This window comes from Cyprinus carpio, chromosome B8, assembly GCF_018340385.1.
Source record: "Cyprinus carpio isolate SPL01 chromosome B8, ASM1834038v1, whole genome shotgun sequence".
NCBI classification, from domain to species: Eukaryota; Metazoa; Chordata; class Actinopteri; order Cypriniformes; family Cyprinidae; genus Cyprinus; species Cyprinus carpio.
The window spans coordinates 27,199,813-27,212,728 of NC_056604.1; positions in this window are offsets into that span (position 1 = coordinate 27,199,813).

The following is a 12,916-nucleotide window of genomic DNA, read 5'->3' on the forward strand; positions in this document are numbered from 1 at the left end:
ATTCTTAATTGATGTTGAAAATGCATTATACGATCACAAAACATTACATTTAAGAAAAGAAAAAGAAAGAAAGTAAAGCCATGTTGTATTGGAAAAGTTTGTATCATTTCCTGGAGAAAATTATATTTCAGATTTTATTTTTGTTTGTTGTTTTGTTAAATACAACATAATGCAAGTAAATTGTTTGTTATATTGAGGGCAGCAGAGCTAGAGAGAACTGCTGTGGATGGAGCTGTATTATGCTGTAACATGACTCACTATTCTCTCCTTTTCACTGCTCTGTGTGCAGGAAAATAAATTCAAAAATTATCCACAATCTAAGTGTGTGTGTGTGCTGTTGAAGAATGGGGCAAACCGGGCCAGAAAAACCAAAGGTCACACATACAGTAAAAAAAATAAATACAAATAACAGCTTAATTAAAACATGCTCCTTTCATAAGCTGTGTTCATACTGAATTGTGAGCTAGTGTTAACATTATTTGATTTGGCTTTACATTGAACTTTCATAATCTGCTTACACCACTGAGCTGATGTTAAACTTTATAATCAAAATGATGTTATGTGTCAATGCTCAACACTATAATATCAGCGTGCTATACTTTGTAAAACCTTTTTACCATGCCAATAAAGCTACTTAAATATGAATTTGTCAGTTTTTCAGACCATCTTTCTGTTTATGGTATTTAACACTGATTACTTTCATGAGACTGATCAAGCTATTATATGAAGCAAAAATGAGTAACAAAATGCTTTCTTTGTGTCCAGATTTGACTAATGCAAAAACTTTGATGAATATGTCTTTAATAATGTCTAAATATATATCCAAATTCAAGTAACTAATTATGTGGGAATCCAAAGTTTCCAGCCATTATAGGAAACACACAGCCATGTTTATATTTTTATATGTAGAGAGAGCTAAACAGACATCTAGTGGTTACACGATAGTATTACAGATGATAAATGGTGAATAAGTCAAGTCAAGTCTGCTTTATTGTCAATTCTTCCACATGTACAGTACATACATACAGAGAATTGAAATTGCGTTACTCTCAGACCCATGGTGCATACAGAAACAGTAGAGCCTAAAAATCCAGATAGATACAGATCAAATATAAAATATAAAATACAACTATACAAATAAGGGCATGTAAAAAAACAATAAAAATAAAGTTAAATAAAACAGCGCAAGGCACATGGCAGATAGAGTGCAAACCAGTGAAGTGCACAAAAAGTGCAGATAAAAATATTGTAGTGCAAAAAAAAAAAAAGCTTATTTAGTCTGATTAAAGTGACAAAGGGCTCAGAGAGCAGTTCTTTTTTTTTAAACTGACTGAAGAGGTAGTAGAATGATGTCAGTTCTATGCTGTAGTAAGCAGACCAATGCTGCACAAAGTGACTGGTGCATGTCATCGTATGTTAGTGGGAGAGGGACCTGGGGATGTGGGACCTGGGGAGGGGGTTTCAGAGTTCAGTGGTGCCTGGGGCAGAAGAGGGAAGTGGGGGGGGGGCAAGTTCGGGAGACTTGATATGGTGCATGACTAGCCGCTCAAAGCACTTCATGAGGATGGGAGTAAGTGCAACAGGACGGTAGTCATTGAAGCAGGATGGAGACGGCTTCTTCGGGTACTGGAATGATGGTGGTAACTTTGAAGCATGTGGGAACAACAGCCTGACTAAGCGAGATGTTGAAAATGTCTGTGAAGACATCAGTGAGTTCCACTGCACAGTCTCTCAGTACACACCCAGGGATGTTGTCAGGACCCGGAGCTTTGAGTGCATTGATCCTGCTGAAGGATCTCCTCACGCTGTCTGGGGTCAGTGTCATCACCTGGTCACCGGGAGGAGGTGGAGTCTTCTGTGCTGTTTTGTTCCTCAAAGCGAGCGAAGAAGGCGTTCAGCTCGTTCAGCAGGGAAATGTTGCTGTCACAGGTAATGGTCTGTATCCCCTGCCACAGGCTCCGAGTGTCTCTGCTGTCGCTGAAACGATGGGCTATCTTCCTGGAGTACTGTCTCTTAAGCTAAAAAAATATTACTGTTGGTTCTGTTGGTACAATTATTATTGAACCAAATTTGTGTTTAAAAAATGGATCAGTAGATCAAAATTATGCATGTATTAGGCTAGTGCAGATACTAGTCTTTTTATGTATAATCAAAATTACAATATAATATTACAATAAACTAATATTTCATATAGCCTGTTGAGGAAGAGAAGGAAACTACACAGCTCCAAATTCAGTAAGAACACATAGCCTAATGGTACACAACTTATAAAATATCTTGTTTTAATTACGGTTATTTTTATTTATTTATTTTTATTTATTTATTTATTTTTACTGTATGTGTATGTTAAAAGTACCATTCCAGCAGCAAGAATGATCCTGAACTAAATGAAGATAAATGTCTTGGCGTATGATGTGTTTATTGAACCAATCAGATAAGAGTAAATAAAGAGTCAGCGAGAGGCTCATTTGATTGGCTACAAGAAGATGGTGGACCCGCCTTCCCCCTTACGCCTGCGAAACTCAGTTAGTGAGAGAAATGTGCCAAAATTGTAAGAGCAGAGAAAAGAAACAGAGCTGTACATATTGGATTATTTCGGGAACTTTTTGCCCCACATGCACAACAGGTAATTTAGACATTTGCAACATTTTGATTTTTTACATATACAGATTGGTTCTGTGCAGTCAATCCGTTTTGCAGTTCTTTAAACTGTTGTTTTCGTGTGCAAATCACCGTTCACAGGCGAGTGGAAAAATGGAAGTCAGAAGCATGCAAATCATATTTATTTTGCTTTAGCATGAAGCTGCAGTTTCACAATACATGAATTACACTTACAAGTAAGAGTAAAATGCTTATTTACTCACCCTTAAAGGGATACTCCATCCCAAAATGAAAATTTTGTCATTAATCACTTACCCCCATGTCGTTCCAAACCCGTAAAAGCTCCGTTTGTCCTCTGAACACAATTTAAGATATTTTGAAATAAAACCTGGAGGCTTGAGACTGTCCCATAGACTGTCAAATAAATAACAGTGTCAAGGTCCATAAAAGGTATGAAAGTCGTTGTCAGAACACTCCACCTGTCATCAGACATGCAATCTGGGTTATATGAAGCAACGGGAACACTTTTTGTAAGCGAAGAAAACAAAAATAACGACTTAATAATTCCTTTGTCAACGGTCTCCTCTGTGTCTCTCATTATCATCATATGCTGTGTATGCTCTTCTGTGTCATCCACGCCACAAGGATGCGCTGTTTTATTTAAAATCAAAGCATACACGTAGAAACAGCGCATGCTTGTGGCACGGCTGATACAGAAGAGCATACACAGCATATGGTGATAATGAGAGACACTGCCCTCTATGCATGCCGATTGTCTGAAGCCCATATAGTATCACACCAATTTATTGGCTGATGGCGTGGGTGCCGCCCCACACTCTTGCGTTGCCATCCTTATACTGGGGAACGCGCCATCTGCTCCTCAGATTTCTCTGCCTTCACGAAGCGGCCATTTTAGCCCTTCTGTTGAGAGTTTTCTGGCCCGATTTCAGACTGTTTTTCATCATCTTTCTTCATTTGCACTTCAGCGACTGCTATAGTGGAACTCCGTTTTCTTTGCGGTGAAGTGCCATGGAGAATCGTCATTGCCAGCTGCCGTGTTCTCGCTTCATTGTGAGTGACGACCAGCACAGTATGTGTGTTAAAAGTTTGGGTTTTTCGCACACACCCGAGGGGGTTCACAGCGTTTCTCAATGCAAACCTCCGTCTCAAAACCCTCTGCACTAAGCTCGGGGTTTTGAGAAGGAGTCATCCATCTTTCCCCGTTGCGCTCCGGAGGCCGCAGAGGCCCTCTGTGAATCCGCGACCTGGGGTACAGATGTGAAACTCTTGCCATCTTCAGCTTCTTCCTGAAAGTCCTGCCCCCTCCTGCTGACTAAACCATGTAGAACCACTTCCACCCTTATTGGAAAGTTCTATATGGCAGCTGGTCAGGCAGGTATGGCCCTTCATACTATGGCCAATCTCCAAGCCTACCAAGCGGATGTCCTTAAGGAGATGCGTCGCTCTATGGCAGGTTGGGTGGCTGCAGAGCACCACCTGTGGCTTAAGCTCACAGAGAAGGAGAAAGTTTTTCCTCCTTGATGCCCCCATCTCTCAGTCTGGGCTATTTGGGGAGGGAGTCAACTCTGTGGTTGATAAATTTATTATGCCCAGAAGAGCACGGGTGCCACCTAATCCCTCCTGGCCCAGAGAGTGGATGTCTCCTTAAGGACATCCGCTAAATGTGAGTGCTACTTGCCCAGGAAGGAGACTGCCAGTAGAAGTAGCGACCCGGGTTGTCCCCCACCGCCCACGGTCTGGGGAGCCCGAGGCCGCCCATTGCCCCACCGGCGACCTCGCAGGCGGATTAAGCTGAAGCGGTCTGACAGACCCACTGTCTCTTAACTGCCAGTTCCTGCAGAACCGGAGGCTGCATTTCCAGGACCTTAGTTTTTTGTAACAATTCCAACTACTGAATTGGATCACCAAAAACACCAATATAAGATGGCCAACATGGACAGCAATCAAAGTGTGAGTACCAATTTTTAATTAAGTTTTATTTTATAAAGTTAAAACGATTTAAAATTTACATAGCCAAAGTGAGAGCTGCTAACTATGAATTATTAATTCATTCCAACGAATTAAGAATTTGTTTGCTAGTTTTATTGCTTATTTCAATGTTCTGAATCAGTGGCCATGATTTAATTAAACCTTGTTGACTTACTGACTTTAATAAATTAATCTAGCACATTAATTCAACTTAAAAAGATGATGAAAGCATATTGATGATGTGAGATGTGTCAGATTTACCTGTAGCTTACTGTATTAGTGTGAAAACTTGTTTAATACTCGTTGTTTTACCATTAGTTAAGTATAAATCATCTTTCATAATTAAACTGCGCTGACTGCCTGGTGAACCAATATGAATGATTTTATGGATTTGGTTAGTTATAGGGATCTGAGGAGCATTTGGTGGTACTTTAACAATGTTCACTTTTATTCATCTTTACTATCTTTTAACTATGCTGCAGATTATTGTATCTTTATCTTAAATTTATCAATTTCCTCAAAATAAGAAGTGCACAGATGAAGTGCAGTTCATTTATGGTGTTCTTTTTTCCAGAGGTATGCCAGATCATGCAATGTGTTTGTGTGTTCCTGCTCCTGCACTTACAAAATCTACTGTATATATACTGTATGTTGGTGCTACTCGTGTATGGACCCATCTATGATGGCTTGCTGTTCAGTAGTGGTATAATAGTCAAGTCATTTTTTTTTTTGTTTTGATTTTTTGATTTTAGATTGTTTGATATTTGTTTTTTTTTTTTTTTTTTTAGAATAGTCTGTCAATAGAGCAAAATGACAATAGTAAACACTCAATTTTCAGATAAAGGCAGTTCATCATTGAATTCAGTGATGTCATCATCCAGCTCAGTATAGTATATTTATATATTAGTAATAGTATATTTTAATTAACCATTTTTTGACCATCATATATGCCCTGACTGTCCTACAGAATTCAACATTGCAGCAGGCTGAGCAGGTTTTCCTTTCTGGTCCAGATTATCATTACAGGTCAGAGAGGAATATGAATTATTTTTGTACAATGCCCAGTGCACCCTTTTGTTACTGATATTCATGTTAACCCAACAGTGATTGTTCTCTGATAACTATTTCAGTGTAGTGGAAGAATTTAATAGAAAGATTGACAAACAAATGAGGAAAGAAGAGAGACCATTCAGTTGGTGGGTATTGCTCTTATATACTTTAAAATTTGGAGTTAAGAGTTAGATGTGAGTAACATGATTATTCTATTTGGTTCTGTCTCTCTACAACTCCAACAGTGCTTAAGCTGCACTGCTCTATCTTGGTTTAGGTCATATCTATCTGGACACAGTCAGCGTATTCAATTAAAAGGTTTTAGTTCAAGAATATCTACAGTCACCACTGGTGTTCCCCAGGGTTCTGTTTTGGGCCCGCTTCTTTTCATTATATATATGCTCCCTCTTGGTGATAAGGAAATATGGTATTAATTTTCACTGTTATGCGGATGACACCCAACTTTACCTGTCTGCCAAACCCACCGGTTCTTTTCCTCCACCATCTTTGTCAAGCTGTTTAGCTGAAATTAAAGACTGGCTTTTCAGCGAACTTCTTGAAGGTAAATGGCAATAAAACTGAGGCTCTGCTTGTTGGCACTAGATCTGTTGTGTCTAAATCTAATTGTTTCTCTTTACACATTGACAATACTGCAATCTGTCCTTCCTCTCAGGTTAAAAGTTTGGGTGTCATCATGGATAGCACACTACCTTTTAAAGCTCAGATTAATAATATCACACGAAGTGCATACTTCCATTTGCGCAATATTAATCGTCTACGTCCATTTCTTTCAAATAATAATACTGCAGTTCTCATTCACGCACTAGTCACCTCATGTATAGACCTCATGTATAGACTACTGCAATGCTCTTCTCACAGGTATTCCCTCCAAATTGCTGCAATTGGTTCAGAATTCTGCAGCTCGTGTTCTCTCTAGAACACCTTATACTGATCACATTTCTCCGGTTGTCCAGCAATTGCACTGGCTTCCAGTAAAATATAGGGTTGAATTCAAAATCTTGCTACTCACTTATAAGGCACTTCATAATCTTGCACCACAATACCTTACTCAACTTCTCCAGGTTTACACTCCTTCACGTGCACTTAGATCTTCATCTTCAATTTCTCTTGTGGTACATCGGATTCAACTTACTACTATGGGTGCCAGATCTTCTAGTTATGTTGCCCCCCGCCTATGGAACTCTCTTCCCCTCGATGTTCGCAATAGCGAGTGCTTGTTGACTTTTAAAACGTGTCTTAAGACATATCTTTTTATACAGGCTTTTTTATAACATGTTTTATTGAGACTTAAATGCACTTTATTTGTATATGCTGTTTGTTTGTTCTTTGCTTTGTCTTATGCAATGACCTGTATATTGCTTGTAAGGTGACCTTGGGTGTTCTGAAAGGCGCCATGAAATAAAATGCATTATATTATTATTATTACTTTAGTCTTTGAAACTTTAGGGATCTTATCTATTCACAAACAGCTTGTAACACTCCAAAGAGAAAGGACAACTTTAAATCACATTATATGACCCCTTTAAGTGTAAATTCATTTGTTTTAATTTAAAATTGTGACTCAAAGCAGGTATTACACACTTTCTAATTAACCTCTGATGCATTTTGAATCAAAAATCACAATTGAAAAACTTTTTTTTTCCTGAGATTCAATATCTTTGATAACATGTACAAACATTACTACAAACTAAAACACTGTGGTTCTAGAAATATGGTCCTGAAACTGCAGCCTCTGCTACAGCATACAATTCGGTAGGTGGCGCTGTTACAAAAACTAGGGTCCTGGAAATGCGGTCCTACAAATGTGGTCCTGAAATTGCAGCCTTCGGTTCTGCAGGAACATACTGTTGGGCCACAGAGGCTTGATTCGTGACACAAAGAATTGACAGAACAGCCATCAAGTGTTAGACAGTGTTCTAGTTGTCCAGTTCACAACATGGGGTCCTCTAGTTAACTGCAATAAAAATGATGTGTCCAGAAATGTGATGAGCAGGGTAGTGTTGTCTAATGCTGTCCAAAGACATTCATAAAGGCAATAATGTTCCATCCAACTCAGATCTTATCTGAGACAACTGTCTTTTCTCATTCTCATCCTTGTCTTACATTCACTCCTTCACATCTAGCCCTTGCTTCACCATTCATTTCCATTTTTGCTCTAAAATAGGAAAGTTCATCTGTTTCTTTTTATAATACTAAAGCTCTAATTTCTAAGTGAAAAATTCAGCAACTGCTGTTTACACCTGTGAGGAGTGCGTCTTAACAATCAGTGTGAAGCACTTGGCATTATGATTGACCGTTGATTGTCTTAGGATGGGAAAAGTGTTTTGTGGCATTTTGCAAAATGTGTGATATCAAATTGAAAACTAACTGTGCTTGCAGACTCGGTTAAGGGATTTGGTGTATGAGTTTCAGGTTTTGGTGATTGTGTTTCAAGTTCCAATTTTAGTGTGTAAACAATCGCAAAAAAACGGTAACAGCTGTGTGCATGAAAGAAAGGTTCTGTTTTTATCCTCTCATTTCATACCAGTAGAAAAACTGGACCTGAAACATATTAAGTAACTCTTCTTGAGGCAATAGGCACACTGTAATGACAATTTCAGAGGCCATGTCACTCTGCTGTGTGCACCGTTTGGCCAAGGAACCAGAATAATTCGTACAGATTTAAATAATGCGGCCACATCCAAATGGCAGGATAACCTGTTCTTCCATGACCAGGTCACTGTATTTCAAAATGACACAGTATTTGTGACATCTTAACACTTATTACATGCATCATACAAATTCTATATTGCATGAAAAATGTATGATTATGCCCATTTGTTGGCACTGCAGATAAATAAAATTGTCAGTTTGTCTAGTGTCATGTTGTCACTCCTTGATAATGTATTATTAATTACATTAAATGATAATGTAATGAAATGTAGGAATATCATTTGGGTCAACTGGTGTATAGTTATGTCAACTGTGTGTATCCAGTTAAAATAATTCTGTTAAACATATAATACATTTTCAGTCCTTAAAAATTTACCCATATGCTAGTTGATAGTTAATCTTTGAGTACTATGGAAAAACTGGTGCCAGATGTTCTTGTTAGCTAGAATAAAGGAACACATATGCTACACAGTACTATTAGAAATGCATAGATGTCAAACAGGCTGGGAGATAAACATTATCATCTGTTGTTTGAGGAATTTTACTGCTATTGAAAGGGGAATGGTGACCTTCTGTCAGGAAGTTTATTTGCATATACTTTACATTTTTTCAATTTGCTTAACCTATTTCTTGCATCGGTGCAAACACTTTTGAATATCTGACAATATTTTAGATTTGTCACTAAAGAATTGTCACATTACACCACCAATGTGGTATATGTGACAGTTGTGATAATGTGAGGGAGAGAGGGAAGAGGTGAGGATGTCATGAGCCATGCAGGGATTTCCTGTACAACGATGTAACTTGCTGATTAACCACCATAGTACGATGCATTAGTGTGGAAACAAAACTAGCTAGGCATGACTGTTGCTTGAACAGGGTTGCATCTCCATCGTTTGAACCACATTATTATTATTATTATTATTATTATTATTTTCAATATAATTATTTATTATTTTTTTTATTTATTTTTTTACAATAAAACATCAATACAAAATACATATCTAGAGGATCACAACATTTTTTTTGTTTGTTTTACTATTATCAATTGATAATAGCATCAAAGGAACAAATAAAAAAATAAATAAATAAAAGAGAGAAAAAAAACTACTACAGGAGATAACTTACAAAAAAATTCCATAAGAAAAGGATTCAAAAATTATATACATCCTTTCTGCTATTTTATTTATTAGATCTTTTAAAGTTTCAATGTATTGCTTAAAGGGTTACTCCATCCCAAAATGAAAATTTGTCATTAATCACTTACCTCCATGTTGTTCCAAACCCGTAAAATCTTCATTCGTCTTTGGAACACAATTTAAGATATTTCGGATGAAAACAGGGAGGCTTGAGACTGTCAAGTCATCTTTATTTATATAGCGCTTTAAACAAAAAAGATTGCGTCAGAGCAACTGAACAACATTAATTAGGAAAACAGTGTGTCAATAATACAAAATGACAGTTAAAGGCAGTTCATCATTGAATTCAGTGATGTCATCATGCAGCTCAGTTCAGTTTAAATGGTATCTGTGCAATAATTTGCAATCAAGTCAACGATATCGCTGTAAATGAAGTGTCCCCAACTAAGCAAGCCAGAGGCGACAGCGGCAAGGAACCAAAACTCCATCAGTGAGAGAATGGAGAAAAAAAACCTTGGGAGAAACCAGGCTCAGTCGGGGGGCCAGTTCTCCTCTGACCAGACGAAACCAGCAGTTCAATTCCAGGCTGCAGCAAAGTCAGGTTGTTCAGAAGAATAATCTGTTTCCTGTGGTCTTGTCCCGGTGGTCGTCTGAGACAAGGTCTTTACAGGGGATCTGTCTCTGGGGCTCTAGTCCTGGTCTCCGCTGTCTTTCAGGGCTGTAGAGGTCCTTTCTAGGTGCTAATCCACCATCTGGGCTGGATACATACTGGATCCGGGTGACTGCAGTGACCATCTGACTTGGATACAGACTGGATCTGGTGGCCACGGTGACCTCGGAATAAGAGAGAAACAGACTAATATGAGCGTAGATGCCATTCTTCTAACGATGTAGCAAGTACATCGGGTGTTATGGGAAGTGTTCCCGGTTCCGGTTTACCTAATTAATGCAGCCTAAAAATCCTTTAACGGATTTGGATATTAGAAGTGTATTAGTAGGTTATGTGTAAGCCAGGTTAAAGAGATGGGTCTTTAATCTAGATTTAAACTGCAAGAGTGTGTCTGCCTCCCGAACAATGTTAGGTAGGTTATTCCAGAGTTTAAGACTTTAAGACTGTCCCACAGACTGCCAAATAAATAACAGTGTCAAGGTCCAGGAAAGTATGAAAAGCATCGTCAGAATAGTCCATCTGCCATCAGTGATTCAACTTTAACGTTATGAAGCAACGAGAATACTTTTTGTACACGAAGAAAACAAAAATAACGACTTTTTTTCAACAATTCCTCTGTCTCTCTCCAAATCAGCGTAGCGCCATTTAGGCAATTCTGTGCAGTACGCAGATGACTTATACTGACTTTTTACACATTGCGTATCGTGCTGTGTAAACATAAAACCATGTCTGCATTTGTGATCTGAGAAACCACAAACAACAAGCACTACTCTACACTGCTCAAAATTCGCATTTGATTAGTCAGTGGCAAATTCTTTAAATATGTAAACGTACTTACAGGCTGTGAGTCAGAGGCGCCAGACTGTCCTTGCATAGTTGGAATTGGCCCACTTTATAGATACAGCCTTTGTGCACAGAAGCATTGTAGGCTGCTGGTTCAGGAAACAGTCCTCGTCCTCCATAAAATGCGTTGCACACATCTGAATATTTGGGTTGAACAGTTCTGGAACAGTGTTGTTAATACAACTTAACCACTGATTTCTAGTTGTGTCCTCTTTTGGAAGGCCAAACAAAGTAGTTTCGCGTTCACAATGAAACACACAGCTTCTCCACAACATGGCGGCAGCAACAGCAAGAATAAAAGTTATGCCTTCTTTCTTTCTGTAAACATTTGGGCGGCGTTATGCAAATCTTCCCACATCGTGACGTAGACATGTGGTGGCGTGTTGGAATGAGCCATTTTAGGTAGGTGTGGTTGACTCTTAACTTTTATAAAGAATATCTCTTTGGATTTGAGACTTTAGTCTTTGCAACTTTACAGATCTTTTTATGCACCAAGAGCTTGTAATGCTCCAAAAAGAAAGGAAAAATCGAAATCGCATCATATGACCCCTTTAATTTCCAGTGATATAGTCGACTTGATTGCACAGATACTATTTGAACTGAACTGAGCTGGACGATGACATCACTGAATCAATGATGAACTGACTTTAACTGAAAATTGAGTGTTTGATGTTGTCCTTTTGCATTATTACACACTATTCTTCCTATTTAATACTGTAAAGCTGCTTTGACAAAATCTATATTGATAAAAGCACTAAAGACGATAACTTGACTTGACTTGTATTGGAATACAACATGGAATCATGGAATGTACATGGAATCATGTATTTTAGTTTGAATTGTTTTTATCAATAATATGATATTATGTATTTTTTTCACTTTAAATATGCAATATATACATAAATCAAGTGGAAGAGAAAGACACGATCACTACTAAGCAAAAAAAAAATTTCTTGTTAGCCTGCTTGAAACTGAAATTATAAGTATTATTGTTACAGCAGTAATCTGACCATCAGCCTAATTTAGAAGATACACATACTTGGTTTGAAATTAAAAAAATGTTCTTTTGTGTTTTCTTTTTAACTTTGAATACAAACTTCTTTGCTTTTACTTTTGTAGCTATTTTGCTAGTCAGCTCCTGGAGCGATGTCATACACTGTACAAATTCAAAGCGCTGCATCTGGGTGCGTCAGCGGTGCTCGCGCTCTTTCAAACTCGTAACAAAGAACTTATATTGACTTCTAAACTCTTTGCTCATAATAAAGCAGTGAATAATCTCTCCAGAAACAATGCTGATCAACATAACAAGTTTATATTTAGAATACACTGTGATCACTCTAAGGCCCTGTCCACACGAATGCAGTTATTTTTAAAACCGCAGCTTTTTCTACATGGTTTGGCCGTTCGTCCAAACACAAATGCAACGCCAGGTCACTGAAACCAAACATTTTTGAAAATGCCTGCCAGGGTGAAGATTTTCAAAAACTCTGGTTGCAGTGTTATTGTGTAGACAGCGAAACCGGCGTTTTTGGCTTGTGACGTCGGAGCCAGTGCTGTTATCTCCACCTACTGGAAACTTTTTCAGGCTTCTGATTGGCCAACATGGCAACTGGGGAATACATAAAGCGATTCTTCTTAAAGAGGCAAACAGTCACAGGAAGTGCTCGTAATACCAAGTTTCAGGCAGTGTTCAAATAAGTACAAGTTAGAAAGGGAAGGAATAAATAAAAAGAAAGACAAATATTTTTTTCTCTTTAATTTAGGACGGAGTCAAGTAACGTCGAAAGACTTGAGTTTTCAGCTGTCGCTTGAAAATTGTCAGGGATTCAGCATTCCAGATAGGGGTGGGAAGATCATTCCACCAACCAGGAATGGTGAACGAGAATATTCTGGAAAGTGATTTCGAGCCTCTCTGTGATGGTACCAAGAGGCGTCGCTCACTTGCGTATCT